Source organism: Paroedura picta, chromosome 6 (genome assembly GCF_049243985.1).
Source record: "Paroedura picta isolate Pp20150507F chromosome 6, Ppicta_v3.0, whole genome shotgun sequence".
Classification (NCBI taxonomy): domain Eukaryota; kingdom Metazoa; phylum Chordata; class Lepidosauria; order Squamata; family Gekkonidae; genus Paroedura; species Paroedura picta.
The window spans coordinates 31,527,447-31,544,989 of NC_135374.1; the positions used below are offsets into that span (position 1 = coordinate 31,527,447).

At 39.9% G+C, this 17,543-nt stretch overlaps 1 protein-coding gene across 23 annotated transcripts in view; it reads left to right on the forward strand.

Moving 5' to 3' along the window:
• ZBTB20 (zinc finger and BTB domain containing 20) overlaps positions 1-17,543 on the forward strand; it is a 643,318-nt gene that overhangs the window by 496,144 nt on the left and 129,631 nt on the right. Inside the window, exon 1 of one of the 23 annotated variants that reach the window (XM_077341957.1) lies at positions 14,023-14,377. The exons of the other annotated variants lie outside the window; for them this stretch is intronic. The gene's annotated coding sequence lies outside the window, so the exon portion shown is untranslated. Of the gene's footprint in view, positions 1-14,022; positions 14,378-17,543 lie in introns of those variants that run through there. 23 annotated transcript variants of the gene reach the window in all.

Sequence of the window (17,543 nt, forward strand, 5' to 3'; positions counted from 1 at the left end):
GAGTGAGTTATAGAAGTCTAATCTGGAAGTGACCATTGCATGGATCACTGTAGCCGAGTGGTCAGAGGACAGCTACCCTTGACACAGGTGCGATGCCACATGTAGAATGACAGAGAGATCCTGAAGACAATAAGTTATAGAGACTCAACTATTCAGTGATTCTTGGTGTTGAATAATCCTGGATGTCAGAGGTACATGTGATTAAAATGAGGAAGTAGATCTGTGGTGTTTTAAATAAAAGAAATGCAAGATGAGCTGGAGATGCAACTAACAGAGGTAAGAACAGTGGGGACAATCAGTGCAAGTGATGTGTCACATCTGTTCCAATAGCAGAATTCCATGTATTTATGTGCAAAGCTGAGGCAACGTGTTAGGGCAATTTAAATATCAAAACACCAAATCATTCTGGGCACTGCTTTAGCCTTAACTCTCTTCCACAATTTGAAATGATAGAGCAACTAAGGTTTGTGTAAAGTTTAAAATATACTCTACCTAACAGTTATAAAAATGTAGGGCAAAATCCAGAAATAAATATCAAATGGAGTTTAAAAGCCAATACATTGGAGAGAAAACAAATGGGAAAAAATTGTGTACTTTGAACCATTATTTTACTTAATTGTTTTAAGATTCTATCCAATAAATGTGGGAATTGTCTTATTACTTCATGCCTCCCAATCTGACCAGCTTCTAAGTTTATGAAAGGATGGCAACGTGGAAGGTAGAGAGCTGTCCTGTCCACTGACTGTTAATACATTTCTCATGTTCTGTACCTTACTAGAGGCACATGGCAAGAAAATGAGCTGTGGAGCTTTAGGCTGTCCTTTCTTCCCCAACCCCACCCTTTATCTTTAGCTGCTTTTAGATTTGTGCCAGATAAGATATATAATGAAGCATTCTTCATGTTGAGTTATGAGCAGCAAAATTTAACAATCAGCATTCCTTCCCCCTTGCATTTTAGGCTCTCTGATCATGACCACAGGTTCCTCCTCCTGAAAGGCACTTAGAAGGACTCTTTGGGTAAACTTGATTAGTTTATTCAGAGGGCTTTCATCTTGGAGAAACAAAGCAAATATTAACTAGTTTTTATAGTTTTATATGTTATTCAATAGAATGGAATCACACAACTCAGCTCTTAGGCCAGAGTACATATTTAAAATTACACATGTGCTTGCAGGAAATAAATGATTAATTAATGTATAGACTGTACTGTTATTTATTTTGTGCTTATCTTTGATATGGAGTTGCCAGCTCTAGGTTGGAAAATTCCTGGAGATTTGGGGTAGAGCTTGGGGAGCCACCAAAGCAGCTATTTTCTCCAGGGGAAGTGATCTTTGTTGTTGGGAGATCAGTTGTAATTCCAGGAAATCTCCAGGCCCCACCTGGAAGGGACCAAACTTACTTTTGACCATAATAATTTCTTTATTCATTCATTATTACTATATCCATTTGGGATTCAGATGCATAAACAGGAGGTAATCCATAACCTAATTCAAGCCTCTTTAAACAGGTTTTCTTGCAGAGTTCAGAAAATGTTTAAGAAACACAACACAATTTCTTACATTTATATATTTATTATGTTATGTACCCCCCTCTTCCAACTCAGGGCGGTCTTTCTGGAAGAAACTTGAATAGTGCTTTCTGTTGACCAGCATCTTTACATGATACTGGAACCTCTTGAAGAGCAGGTAGAGGTGAAAAATCCTTCCCAAAGTATATTGTGCATGGCCTAAGGAAAGCCTTTTGGTTTCTTGACAATAGCTAGATAAATCTTTTGTTAGCAAACAAAAAGAAACACAAGGAAATGACCAAATTACCCTTTGATTGTGTGGACAATAAGTTATTGTGTGCCAACAGAAACTCCAGTTTCATCCTATTTTGGAAAGCTTGTGCAAGCTTCTTAGATCAGTTAGGGCTGCCAACCTCCAGGTAAGGCCTAGAGTTCTCCTGGAATTACAGCTAATAATCCTGACTACAGAGATCAGTTCCCTGGAGAGGAAGCTCAAGGATGCAGACTCTATGGCAGGGGTAGTCAACCTGTGGTCCTCCAGATGTTCATGGACTACAATTCCCATGAGCCCCCACCAGCGTTTGCTGGTGGGGGCTCATGGGAATTGTAGCCCATGAACATCTGGAGGACCACAGGTTGACTACCCCTGCTCTATGGCATCACACCCCCATTGAATTCCTTCCCCTTCCCAAACTCTGTGGTCTCCAGGCATTGCTCCCAGATCTCCAGGAGTTTTGCAGGATTTGTTGATCTAAACTCCAGACCAACAGTTTAAATATCAAGTATACTATATGGCACTCTTTACACGCTGTAGATTCTACAGAACACACAGCTGTCAGGAGAAATCACTGAGGTAGTTTGCAAAAAATACCCATCTTCCTGTCAAATCATTTGACTCTTGGAAATCCAGATCAGAAAAGGAAGATCTCTAGCTGTTTGCTCTGTGTTCAGTACTGTACTAGTAATGCTCTGATATGGCACTTAAAGCTCTAGGGGGCCTCAAGCTAGTATTACAAATTCAACTGAAATACTCATGAAAATTAGCTGCATAGTAGCCTACGAGCTGGTCTGCAATGGCCTCAGGAAATCCCCCTGGCTATGCTGGTCCTTTTTATCAGTTACATGTCTGAGGCCCAAAGGGAAACCTTGTGTCACCTTACTGACCAGATTTGATCATGCATTATGTCTAAGATGTACTATTTTATTAACTTCTTATTTTGGTGCAATTATTATATCTCTTACTTTCCTTCAGTAGGAAACATGGCATTTTTTTTGCTATTCCTTTGACTTTAAGCCTTTATTTTTGTCTGTATGCAGAATTGGCCTCTGTGGCATAGGATACTTGTGAAAGTAATATTGCAGTCAATGTCCTTGTATGCACACCACTGTATTTTTAAAGGATATGGCTGAAATAAATGCAAGGGTAATTGAATTTGCTCAATTCCTTGTGTTTCTTTTTGGAATACCAATATTGCCTGGGAGTACATGTGTGTTTTGGTTGCATGCATCTGCATTTTTGGTGCTTCAGCCCTTGAAAAATATATTGGGGGTGGGGACCACGATTTTATAACAGGGTCTACATATTTATGCCCAAATGCTGTTCACATGGTTCATGTGAGCAAGATTAAAATTCAGTATGTGTTCCACTGAAGACTCCCAGCAGACTTTGTTTTGGGCATTACCAGAGAAAAAAGTAAAAGAAACTAGTTTAGCACTTCTTTTCTTCATTATTTTCCCCTATCCCTTCTCCTCCTGTAGTGAGATGAAGATGAACCAGATGTAGGAACAAATGCATCAAACAGGAAATGCAAGTTAAATGAATTTTGTATTTACTCTGTAGTGTCTGAACCAGGAGCAGGCATTTGTCAGCATTCCTATACAGTCATATCTCCTTCCCTGTCCTCACAGAGTAAGGCCCCTCCTTTCTGCTGATTCTCCACTCGTATCAGAGTTGAGGAAAAAGGATGAAATGGGAGAATATCCCATCAGCTTTGGTAGCAATCTTTCAATTTGGAGGAGGGATGGCTATGTTCAAGGCACCATATGGTGCCTTATCTAATGCTCCTTACCTAAAGGGCATTTGTTCCCAGGCTTCTGCACTTAGAGACCAAAGGTTTTTGATAAGGCATTTGATAAGGTTCCACATGAAATTGTTATTGACACGTTGATAAAATGCAGCATGGAACCTACTACTATTAGGTGGATCGAGAATTGGGCTTAGAAGGGAGTATTTCTGTTTAGGATTGCACCGTTGCTAACTTTTTTTGTTCTCCTTTCTAATCCCTTGTTTAGATTGCTCAGCCCCAAATTATACTAAGTGTAAGTCTTGCTTTGAACTTTGATATTCTGAAAATGTTGGTTGAGAACACCAAATTCTGTAAAACTTTGACAATATGAAACGTCTTGTTCTTCGGGAAGCCGTGAATATTCCATGACTCTTCACAATTAAACATGAACTATTTTGTATTCATTTACAACATTGGTTTGGTACGTTTATATGGAACACAGATATTCTTCCTTATTATGTACTGTTTTTTAACATTCATTCATTCATTCATTCATTCATTTTTATACCACCCTTCCCTATGGTTCTGGGTGGTTTAATATAATATCATGGGGTAATTAATGGGGAGAAAATATTGCAAAAAACATAACATAACATGTCAACCAGAACAATATTTAAACAGGAACAGGACACAGCTTTGGGTTGCGGGACACACCTTCGGTCATGGGAGGGGGTGTCTGGGGGGCAGTTGATGTTTTGGGGCTGGTCAGCCTCAAGCAAATTCCTGGAGGAGGAGCTCCCTTTTGCAGGCCAAACTCATTTGGGAGTTTAGACAGGGCCCTGATCTCTTTAAGGAGCTCATTCCACTAGTTGGAGGCGGGAACCAAGAAAGCTCTGGTTCTTGTTGAGGTCCAACATGCTTCTCTGGGGCCAGGGATCTGCAGCCAGTTGGAGGTGACAGAGTGTAAGGCTGTTTGGGGGGTATAGGCAGGGAGGTGGTCTCTCAGATACACTGGGCCCAGACCGCATATGGCCTTAAAGGTGATTACCAAAACCTTAACCTTAATCTGGATTTCAACTGGGAGCCAGCAGAGTTGTTGTATAGGCCGGATATGGGATCTCCATCATGCATTAGTGAGAATCCTGGCTGTGGTGTTCTACACCAGCTGTAGTTTCCGGATCAAGGATAAGGGTAGGCCTGCATAGAGTGAATTACAGCAGTCTAGAGGTGACCATTACATGGATCATTCTGGCTAGGTGTTCCGGGGCCAAGTAGGGTACTCCAACCATGCATTAGGCTATTTAAATATTCACAAGCTTATTTCATTTATTCCCAGGAAGCAGTTCCTTGGTTATTAAAGTTTTATTCAAGGTATAAGCTTTTGTGTGCATGCACACAAACGCTTACACCTTGAGTAAGCCTTTGTTGATCTTAAAAATACCACTGAACTCAAACTTTGTTCTGCTGCTTCAGACCAACATGGCTACCCACCTGAATCTGTCTCCCTTGGTATTGTTTTACATACCTGTGGCTGGAGGTTGTCATAATTTTGCAGATGAATCTCAAATGGGAAGTCAAAAGAAGAATCATACAAACATCAACTGCTACTTGTATTTACAAAAGGTTGTGCTTCAGCAACTGTGATTTAATATTTTTTGACATACATAAGTATTTCCTGAATCACCTTCCACCATTATAACATTCCATCTTCAGTTGCTTATAACTTTGTCAAATTTAACAATTCATTGAATTTCTGCCTTAGGCTGATTTCTTTTATTTGGGAAGTTTCAGCAAACGCAGCTCAGAATTTTCAGAGTGTAGGGAGATGGTAGAATATTCTTTTTCTGCCAATAAAATAAAAACCTTGCACCTGTTCCTATGCAGTGCTCTGGAGCAGGAATATCAAACTCAGTCTCCAGGGAGGGGTAAATAATTCATTCACTTAGGGTATGTGGTTAGGGAATACTAAAACTCAGTGTTTCAGATCTGGCAATTTCATTACTAATAGCATGAATTACCATTTGGCTGTTAGGAGCACAGGTGACAACTCCAGTCTGTATGTAATTTTCCATTTCTGTTTGGCTTCTTGTCTCCATTTTCTCCCTTTGTGTGAATTTGTGCACAAGTGTAGGACACAAAGTTTCTAGATATGATTGCAATGGCTGATACCCTTCTGGGTAGGGTTTGCATGTAGTTTGACCCCCATCTCCTTGGGTACAAGTAAGATGAGCAAATCCTCATAGCTGCTTATATCAGAGAAGCCAATGGGTCCATTATTAAGGTTGCTTAGAAGAAACTCGGTACCATACTGTGTCCTTCTCATCATCTCCCTACCCCTCTCCGGATTCTGGTGTTAACCAAGTACCTCTGTGTACTGGTACAGTTTATGAAAAGTAAATATTTTCACATTCTTCCTTATCAAACAAGTTATCTTGATCTACACAGGTTCAAAATATATAATTTGATCTGTAGAATTTTTTGTCAGTAACAAAGGTAGATTTTTTGGACTACTTCAGAAACAAAACATTCTTGAAACCTCCTTAACACATAAGAATCTCTCAAAAAAGCACCCTTTTTCTGCTGAGGAAAGGGGGACTGAACCAAATAGTTTAATTACTGGGAATACAGACTACTTCCCCTCAGAAGAGACAAAGCAACACGGATGTGAAAGAATTGTAGGGAACATCAAACAAACAAACAAACAAACATGTGAGTAGTGGGCAAGCCAGGAGACCACAGAATTTTTGCTTTCTCTTGTAGAGTAAATCACCATGGAGGATAAATGGTTGAATTCAAAGGATTTTGACAAGGTCCTCACCAGAAGTTTTTTCAGTAGGAGATGCCAAGGATGGAACCTGGCATCTTGCATTTGGAAAAAATATGAGCATGACCCTGAGATACTATGTTATTTGAAGTAGGGAAAGAAGTAGCAGCCGTTATGCATCCAACAGCAAGCCTGTTCCTTCCCATACAGTGTTGTCCAACTGGACTGATAGCCTCTCATAGCCTCTCTGTGGAGCTGCAGTTACAACCAGTTCCTTTCCTTTGTTTGCTACAATAATTTCTAGCATGGCCTTAGTCACACACACCACAGGAATAAGCTGTGAGACACAGACATCTGACAAAATCTCATCTTAAAATAATTGTTAGTCTTTGGAGTGTCACTGGGATGTTGTTTTATTATACACAAACTGTCATTAGAAATGTCCTATGGTCTCCATTTATAACTCTTTGGCCGACACCCTTCAGTTCTAGGATGTGGATAAAACAGTGTGTAATGCTCCCTTCAAAGGAGATGGTAAAAGGACCATAAATGGCCTGTTGATTAGCAGTTTAAAGGAAAAGGAGGGCAGAGAAATTCCACTTTCCACGCATTCTAACTGCTTAAAGCACTCACACTCCGCAGTGGCTGAATCAGAGATTAAATTTCAAGCCATCAACAACAATGGAGATGGCTAGTAAACAAGCACATAGTTGCTAGAGGACTGTAGTAGAGACTGTTACAGCAGTCAGTTTAATGTTTGCATCCCATGAGGCACCTGTTTGGAGTGTAAACTGCTATCTGTAGCACAATCATTTAGAACTCAGAACATGCTGTATTCCCTTTTTTGTATTAAATGGGGAAGGGGGAAAGTATGGTAAAGTAGTCCTTGGGATATCAGACTAGGACTGGGTAGACCCTGTTAGGGTTTCCAACTCTCTGAAGAAAAATGTCTTGTCGCTTTGACAGAGGCTTAATAGGAGAGTATTTGTTTCCATGCAATTAAAAGCTTCAATGACTTATTTCCACACGTAAGCATCTGTTAAAAGGACAAGGCATTTTTCATCCAATTTGTGTCTGTCTCTCTTTGTCTATTGGTTTATAAAAATTATTACATGTTTCCAATGTTTTTGTTGAAAGTATCTAGTGACCCTAGCAACTTGCCCTGGCCTGGTGGCTGGCACTGTTCAACTGGGTCATAGGTTTCCCAGGTCAAAGCTGCTAGGGAGACGACAGGAGGGCAAGATAAAGATGGCGTGGTGGGGGAGAGACATGGAAGTTCGTTGGCTGGTGGGCGGGAAAGAAATAATGAACCCAGAAAAGTGGAGAGGCCATAGGGGCTTTCAGAGAAAGGAAGGAGGATATTGCCGGGGAGGGGAAAATAAGATGAGATGCCCATGCAAGTCCTTCATGGTCCTCTGCTTTCATAATACTTAGTGTACATAAACACACATTATCCTTTATGTCTTATTAATACGACTGTACTGTAAAAGTTATACTTGAAAAGTAGTTGCACTTTAAGGCTGTTTTGTGGTAGCCTTTTCATTAGGATTATTAATTGTAAGAATTTGTAAAATATAGTTAAAGTCTGTTTATTAATTGTATTATTAATTATTATTAATTGTAAGGATTATTAATTGTAAGAATTTGTAACAATATGCTTAAAATCTGTGCATGTGTATAGATTTCTCTCATAAAGACAGCCTACATGCACTGGGAATTACTTATGAAATTTTAACTGTGCCTCATCAGCATTGCCTGTTGCATCTTCATTTATGCATTAGTTAGTGAGCTGCTGAGGTTTCGGGGGGAGCTGCCCCAGGTCATAAAATGTCTTGGATGGACACTAGGTGTTGCAGGCTTTTTATATCTGAAACGTAAATCATGTTTGAAAAGAAGTGACACAGCAAAAGAGCAGTATGAGTACACGGTAGGAACTGATGCCTCTCTCAAACCATTTTTGTTCTCTGTTATCTGCTTCCATGCTAAATAAATACTGGGACAAGTTAAAACCAGGGTCAAATATGAACAATGGGTAATGGCAACAGCAGTGAAAATAAAGGCATACGTGTTCTTAATTGGTCCCAGGCACCATGCTGGAAGTGGTTTGAAGGAGACATCACTTCCCCATGTATATGAACACAGATTGCATTTGTCCCACTGTGGCCTTTAGTCAAACTGATCTGCAGGTTTGCTGCATGGCATTTCAGACATCTCCTCCTGGACTCTGATCAGTCCAGTGCTTCTGCCCACATTGTGTGTTATGCTCTCAGTAGTTCTTGTGTAGAAAGAGCTCCCTTTGCTTGCTCCTCTGGGAATGCCAAGCAGCCTCTTCAATCCTATTTGTTTTTCTTATTCCACTTCTCCTAAGGGTAAGTCCCAGTGGAAATGTTTTCCATGTCTACAGCAGACCAAAATGGATTCCTACAGACTTACTGTGATACTGTCAGGATTTATCCACTGGCCTTGTCCCAAATGACTATGATGTCCTAACCTGGAGCATGTTCCATTGGGGAAATTTGTTGATTAATATTTTCTGTGACTAGTGAGCCTTTCTGAATATTGTAAAGTCTGTGAAATATTCTATTCTAGATACAGTTTTGTCTGTTTGCCCAAGACTTCTCTCTCATCTTAGCTCTTTAAAAAGTAATGTTAAAGACATCCAAAACTTTTGATGTTGTTTCAAGATTCTTATTTAGGAATGAAATATATGTCATATACTACTACTACTACTACTACTACTACTACTACTACTACTACTACTACTACTATTATAGAATAAGTGGCTTCTAATTAAAAACAAGCCATTAAAACAATCCATTGGAATGAGTTGTTAGACATAAGCAGCATAAAACTGTCCATAAAACAGAGAAGACCATTAAAAAACTAATAATTAAGATGCCTTTTGAAAGCCTGGGTAAAAACATGTGTTCTAGGTTACCACCTTTTAGCCTACCACCTAAAAGAAGCCTCAAGCAGGGGACATTCCAAAGGAAAGATACTGCCACCAAAAATGTCCTGTCTCTAGTGAGTCACCACCCATTTCACCTCTGAAGGCAAGAGCATAGAGGGTAGGGCTGGAGAGGCAGATCTTTATGGGTGGGCTGGATAGTGTGGGAGGAGCTAGTCAGGTACTCAAGCCATTTAGGGCCTTAAAACTAAGAACCAACACTGAAACAGAGATGTAGCCAGAGCAGATCTTTCAGCACAGGGGTGATAATGCCCCAATAATCAACTCTTGGCAGAATCCTGGCTGTTGCATTTTGGATCAATTGATGTTTCCAAACCATTTTCAAAGACAGTCCCATGCAGAGCGCCTAATTTGGGTATGATCAGAGCATGAATCACTGAGGCCAAATCATATTAACAATTCATTTAGAATTTTGTGCTATAAAAATGAATTTACAAGAGTTTTCTTCAAATAAAAGAAATTTAAAGTAGACTGAAAAAAGAGGTAATTCTACTGTGAACTGCCATTCATTTTGACCCTTGGTTTGTTATTGCCAAATAAAGAGTCCTCCCTAATTCTGTTCCTGCTATCTGCAAATCATGGTTAAGACATAATAGTAGGGTTGTATAGAATGCTTAATATTCTAGTAACAACCAGGTATCAGCTATACTACTCTCATGAAGGCTGAGTGCACAAATCGATTAATTCGTGTAATTAACAATTTTTGTTAGTTAATTAATGTGTTGACTGCTGATCAAAACCCCAGTACAGATTAAACATGCTGCAGGCAAAGGAGGCCTGAGTACCTCTCAATACCCTGCAAGCAAAAAAATAAATAATTTTTGCCCACACTTTTATTAACACTGTTTTTGCAGTTCTTGATTGCTCCAGCAATAAAAACTAGTATGCCAAATTTGGGCTGAAGAACACAAAAGAGTGATGTAAGCAAGGCCTTACTATTTCCAGGTTTTTTTGGGGGGCAGTGGTAATGTTTATTTTACTCCTTTGAAATTCAAATTACAAAAATCTGATATTAGTTATATATATTATATTTATAGCCAATACTTCTTCCAAAGATGCTCAGAATTGTGTGTTGCTACCTTGTGCTGTAGACTGTTGAGAGATCACCTACTGAAAACTATCCAGTCACTCACTGAACAAGAATTTTAAACTACAGTATTTGCTGGCGTATAAGACTACTTCCCCCCCCCCTGAAAAACATGCCTCCAAGTGGTGGGGTCGTCCTATACGCCGGGTGCACTTCAGTTGGGATTGACATAGCTGCCCATAGTGGCCCATAGTACTGTAATGTAATGTAACAAACTCTATATTTTGAGTGGAAATGTTGGGGGGTCGTCTTATATGCCCAGTCGTCGTATACGCCGGCAAATACAGTAGATTCTCTGCACTCAAGCCCAGCACTTTGGCCACTGCACCCTAATTTGTTTGGTGTTATAACCGCAACATTAATTTCTAATTAAAACACATATAAAATATCAACATATCAAAAACACATATAAAATATAAAATTGCATTGTTAAAACAACAACAAAACCCATGGTCTAACACAGTAATTTAAGATACAGGTTTAAAATAACTTAGCTTTCAGACCTCTCACTGAGGAGGATATTGGTGCATATGTGTTCATACCCTTGGAAAATGTCCCTGATTTTGTTTCTCATTTAAAAAACAATTCTCATGTTCAGTCAGAAAGCATTAACTATAGTTGCTATACAGAAGCTAGTTCAGCCAAAGTTTTCATGCGCTTTATTTGGATTATTGTATTGTTGATCAGTTAGCCGATTTATTCATTAACAAGCGTACCAAGTCAGTCATATTCCAATCTACAATCTGGTTGGTTTAAGTAGATTAAAATTCAACTACCGCAGTTTAAATGGGATATAGAATGAACTGCATTCTCTAATTGCTTAGCCACTGTAAAATAATTGTTTTATTTATTTACAAACGGCAACACGCTTGTACATTTAATGTAGGCCATAACCTGAGACACCCCTTCCTTTTTTTCCTTGATCATTATGCCTGAATAAAAAGACGTGAACTGTCCTGCAAGCTTTAAGAATGAAACAGCCTATGCATGCTTACTTGGAAGTAACATTCACTGAATTCAGTAGACTTTCTTCTGCATAGAATCAGGTTAGAAGTGTTGCAGGCATTGGGAAAGGAAGTTGCAGGCAATGGGATAGGGAGATGTGAGATACCTGGCCCCCAGAAGAAAGCTTGTGTCAGCCCTAACTGGGTCCATGCTGGCTATCTAAACCAGCCTTCTCAACATTTTTACCATTAAGAAACCCCCGAAACGTTTGTCAGGCTTTGAGAAACCCCAGAAGTGGAACGATCATACAGAATATGGTTCAAAAGCATAGCTGTCTACTCACTCCCCTTTCCACCTACCCCCCAGCCCCATCATTGGCCATTTCAGGGGGGAGTCAACATTACTATATATGGTCATATCACCCAATAAATGTTTAACAAATTTTAAAATATGTTTTAAAAATTAATTAACTCCCACTCATTAGGGAAATCCTTCCAGAGCATTCACCAACTAGGGTTTCACAAAACCCTGGTCGAGAAAGCCTGATGGAAACTATCTTTGCTCCACAGTGCAAAAATAAGAATAAGTGATGGATATGGAGCCATTTATTCTATTTTTCTCTGCGGTGGCACCCACACTATGGAAAGCCTGCCTGTTAAGGTGTTTCTGGCCTCTGTGGGTGTGATGCTTTGCTTTTCTGACAAGCATTCTCTGCAGGTTGTTTTGGTGTTTTAATTGGGGAGCCTGCCTTAACACTGATTTCTATATTCTTGTTCCCCCTTGTGTTCTTTTTTATATTGGGTTGAATCCATCTCAGAAGCTATATTTGAAGGGCGTTTTGGGGTGTGGTGGGAGGAGGGGAAGTAAGAAAGTCATGCTCTGTAGGCAGAAATCATTCTGTCTGTAGAAACTGTACAAACCCTTATTTAGTCGTTTCAGCAGTAAAAAGTGTTGAGAGTTTCGTATGACTTGGTAAAGTTGTATCTAAAATTTAAAATATCATATGACATATGTTTGCATATAGGATTAGAAATTTAGAGTGGATTTTGAATTAGCCCCAATTAGAACATGCTATACTTCTGAAGAGTAATCTGTTTTCTTTATCTTGATTCTGTACCTCAGAGAAGTAATAGCAGACATGTAGATGCTAAATTTTACTTAGGTGTCAGCCCTTTATACCACTATCATACTGACTTTCACATGCTAAATGGACATCTTGCCAGTATAGCACGGGACAGTCAAACATGGCACACTTTGTAATAGCAACAGAAATGTTACCTATTTCTCTCTTTGAGGTTCCAATTATGGCAGGTTTTCAGAAGTGTCATAAATATCTCACCTGCCTGCTATACAGCACTTCAGTGTGATGTCTATCACTAGGATTAATCCATTTGTACCTCAGATTGCATCCAAGGTCTGAATGAATAAATTACTCTGCACCTGTTTTTTTAGTGAGAATTGTTGCCTTTTCTTAAAGAGTTTCTGCAGTGCAATGAATTGCTTATTCATAATACCTGCCAATGCCTTTCCGTCTAAAAGAGTCGTGATAATGTATGTACGATAGATACTTACTTTGATTGCTTTTGGTTTTCATAGAGGGGTTGTTTTTTTGGTTGTTTATCTGTTTTTGTTTTGCTTTGTCTAATGTCTGGTTTTAAAATATCCATAAATTTAAATAAATCAGTATTTACAAATGAGTTGGTATACACCTCATTTAAAACTCAGCCTCCTTTTAATTATTATTAAAACTAGTTCCGGCAGTTTGCAGGGTTCTGTAGAGAACGTGGGAGTGGCATGTTACAGTGTTAGGGCTTTCTTAAGAATCAGATTACCACCCTTCTAGTGACCCTTCTAGGAGGTGCACTGGGAAAGTATGGATTCCAGTGCACCCCCACTGGGAGTCTACTTTGTTATCTGTCCCTGTACTGATCTCTGTGATCAGTGTGGACTAGCAGAACCAAAGCAAAGTCAAAATATCTTCCACATCTGGACTGTGGAGACTTGAAGCACTGGTGATGTTTGCCATCTCCATAGTTACAGCCCTAGGGAAGTTCGTAGGCAATGCCCACTTGCCTTTCTCTGGAAAAGGGGGTGGCCTTATTATCTGACATTATTCACAGGCATATAGGTCTGACGGCATTACATTCCCCCTGTTTGGCAAAGGGAATTTCAGTAAAGTTCTTGTGTTTCCCGTAGATAGCCTTCTCCCTCCTTCCAGACTTCTGACAGGAATGGGGTTGGGGGGGGCGGGTGTGGAGCTAAATATGTTTACATTTGCAAGTGGTGAGCATATATAGCCGTGCAGGAAATGCCTGATTGTATAATACACGTACTCTCCTCCCCCCCTCCCCCAGTTGTTGTTTCTTGTAAGTTTTAACAGTTCCCCTTTGAGGATTTCCAGTCTAGCTTATCAGAATCCACCAACAGCCTTTTTTGTAATATTCACGTTTCCCTTTTGGTTCAGCCGAGCCCACTGACAGATCATTCAAATTCAATTGTTTTATGTCTAAGCCGAACAGCTAATTAAAGTAGGGATGATTAACCTGACTGGCAGTGTCGCTCTCTCTCACTCTCTCCCCCTTGCTTTCTGTCTCTCTCTCTCACTCCCTCCTGTTCCAATCAGTCTTTTTCTCACTCACACACACACACACACACACTCACTCTCTCTCTCTGTCTTTTGCTCTACTGTTGTGTTTTTTTTTTCTTCTCCCCCTTCCCTCCTCTCTCCTAAACGTGGTCTGCTTGCTGATGGCAGAATGGCACTCGGAGATTTGTGCATTGTGTCTGGTTTCCTACGGGCAGGCTGACCCAGTGCCTCTAGGGACTTATCAATAGACCACTCAGAAGAGACAGAGACAGGAGAAAGGAGGAGGGGTGGGGGGAGACACAGAGAGAGAGAGAGAGAATCAATATCAAGAATAGAAGGAGCTCCGAAGCCATTTTTTTTTATTTTTAAAAAAAAGTGTATCAGGACTTGGGAAGAGGGTGACAAAGAAGGTTTTTCAAAGAGGCAGTGGAGGAGGTTCTAATAAATTTGGAAGGATACAGTTCCCTGTCTTGGGGAAAAGGAGAACTCCTGGCTGATTAGCATTCACACCAGGTATGAGATGTTCGCTACCCCTTATCACTGTGTCGCAACCGAAAGGGAAAGGCGCCTCTCTTTTTTTTTCTCCCCCCCCCCTTTCTCTCTCTCTCTCTCTCTCTCTCTCTTTTTTTTTTTTTTTTTTTTTTTTGAGGAGATGGATCCGAGCGTGCATTTGAGTGTGTTTGTTGTTGCTTTGATGGGCGGGAGAGAGAAGAGCTTGTGGGCATTTGGTGTGACGGGAGCAGGAAGAATGGAAGCAGGGCAGCAGCGGCTGAGGGGAGAAGAGTCTGGAGTCGGTTCTTCTCCTCAGGCACCCCGAAGGGTTACCCAAGTTCATCCCGAGCAGGTGGATTTAGGCAGGGAGTTACTTAACGCTTGACCGCCAGTTTTGAAAAAAAGGGGGGAAAAAAATCCCGCTTCCTATGTCTATTAAAGGAAGCCCCGATATCTCCCCCCTCTCCCGCGCGCTGCCTCTCTCCCTCGCTTCCAGCCCCCCCCCCTCTTTTCCTAACCAGACAGCGGGAGGGTTTCTGGCGCCCAGCCAGCCCAAAAGCCTCTAAGTGTTTTGCACTTGTTTCAGGGAGTCGCTGCCCGGGGATTTTTCACCCCCCTCTCCAGCATTTTCACTAGAGAACAAAGAGTTCTTTACAAAGGAAAAAGGGGAGTGCAAACTTAACGCCTGAGATATGTTTCCCCCTCTGTTTTTAGGGGGCTTCCCCCCCCTAAAAAAAAAAGGAAAGGAACAGTGGCAGCACAGCAAAGAAAGAAAAAGCAGCCCGAAGAATTAAAAGGAATGTGGGTCCCTTGTCTCTACTATAAAATATATATTTTCCCCCAGTTAACAATAAAGGGGGTCAAGATTAGGTTGGGGGTGGCCTTTTAGAAAAATATCTTTAAATGTTTAGCTGCTGCTTTGCTAACTTTTATGTGACAGTTTTCCCTGGTGTGAAAGTTGGGTTCTTAAGAAGTTTTCCTCCCCTTCTCTTTTTTTCTCTCTTTCTCAAGAAATATCACCTGGGGAATGGGGGAGGGGAGGGGAGGAAGTCGCGGGGAATGAATGAAAGAGCAAGGGGAAATTCTTTCACTTTTTGCCACCAACCACACAAAAAGTTTGTAAAGGGTTGTGAATGTGTGTGTCTGAAAAGGATAGAGCCAGTGGTGCACAGATCCAGAGGCAGTTTGCTTTGGCCTTATGTTAATCATGACATGATTATCCATCTGAGAGGTTTGGTGGAGTTTAAATTTTTGTGCCTCTTTAATAGATAAAACAATTCCCTTAGAGTCTACCTGTCATCTGTGCACTATGGAGCTTCAGATCATATTTATATTCTGGATGCCCACCTTTATTTATCTGCATTTTATGTTTACAGTTTTGGATTTGAACCTGTGTTCAGTGTTGCATAATGACTGGTGCCACAACATAAGATGCAATTGTAATTCATTAGTGTATGGTATATAGTAGCAGATGCTGGCAGTTCTCTGTTATGAGATATATCCTATTATATAGACTCTGGAAGTAACAAGAGCAAAGCAAAAGCATATCTTTAATCAAAGCCACCCTAATTAATTACTACTTTTATCAAGAACTAAAAATACTAAACGTGTTAGTTTGCCAAAGAGGAGTAGGACAGTGTATGTGTTTGTTATCACTGCTATATATTTATGTATATGCATGGGTGTATGAAAACATGGAACTAGATTGAAAGTAATTATATCAATTTTTTTGCCATGCAGACTAATTATCGTTACGAGTTTTTTAAATCATTCCACCATCTCCTTAAAGAAATGATCCATTACAGTCACATATGTGCTGTATATATTTATATAACACAGATTTTGGCAGCTCCACATAGTTACTGGATGTTAAACATGTTTATGTTTACTCAGGAGGTACAAAGACAAGTTTGTCCCACAGTTAACTGCTATAATTCTACAGTAACTTAATTGCAGTAACTGCAGTGAAACCAGCTCCACAGTGTAAATATAAAGCTTTATCAAGTCCAACCTTACTCTCAAGGACTCCCTCAGATTTATGAAAAGAGGACAGAGAACATACTGAACACTTCTAGTATTTCAGCCTCCTGAAAAATGTTTTTGAGCATTTGTTTACATTTTTAAAAAGTTACTAGGGTTTTGTATCCCAAGGACATATGCATTTTTGTGATTTCATTATTCAGTTGCTATACTTTCTTCAGTCCTGAAAAATTAAAGTACAATTAAATGAGTAATGATCTTTTGTCATTTTCATTTCATCTGTATCTCCTTTCGGGAGAGATCCTATTCTTTTTTGTTCTTTAACATGGTATGTGTCCATTTTGTGCCTGTAATCCCAAAGGTGGCAACAGGAGGGAAGGGTAGTCTGTGCCAAAATCTACATAAATCCCTTCAGTCTCGACTAAGAGTCATCTTCCACCAGCTATCTTTTGCATCCAGAAGTACAGTGAAAGATGATAGTTCTTTTTCTGAGATTCTTCATGGACCTGACCTAAGACTAAAGCATTCACAGTAGAAGAGAAAAGAGAGAAAAAGAGATGAGGAGGGGGAAAGAAAACAAGAAAAGAAAAGCTCTTTGAGCAGGAACACACTGGCTCTTTCTTCCTACAGGCAATCCGCTTCAGCTTCTGGCGATGTGTCCTGCACTATCAGATATCATATGACTCTTTAGTTGGACTCCTGTTAGCAGAATGGGCCTGTTAGAACTCTGTTTGTTTTCTTTTCCTTTCATTTTCTACTCCCCTGTTCCCTCTTGTTCTGATGTCTCTGTCTCTGTATGTATTCTTTTTATTTTCTCTGCTTTTTGTTCACATGCTTTGCATAAAGACAAAGCATTAATTAATCCCGTAGTCTGTTTTAAGTTACCTGCCCAAATTAAATTTCACTGCAAGATTTGTATTATCTTTCTTCTCCATGACTTTTTTCTTATGCATGCACTTTCATATGTCAAATTTAATATTGTTTCTTTTTTTCCTTTTGTAAGATACAGCAGGTGTAGAGTTACCTTTACAGATGTGTGTAAGAATATTAGGATTTTGATCAGCATACCATTATGGTATGTGCTGTTGCTTATACCTTGGCAAAATGGTTCATATGAACATTTTTTAAAGAGTAAGTATATAGAAATGTATGCACCCATGAACTACACAGGAAGTTTAGGCAGACCTAGTAGGAACATTTTGCAAAA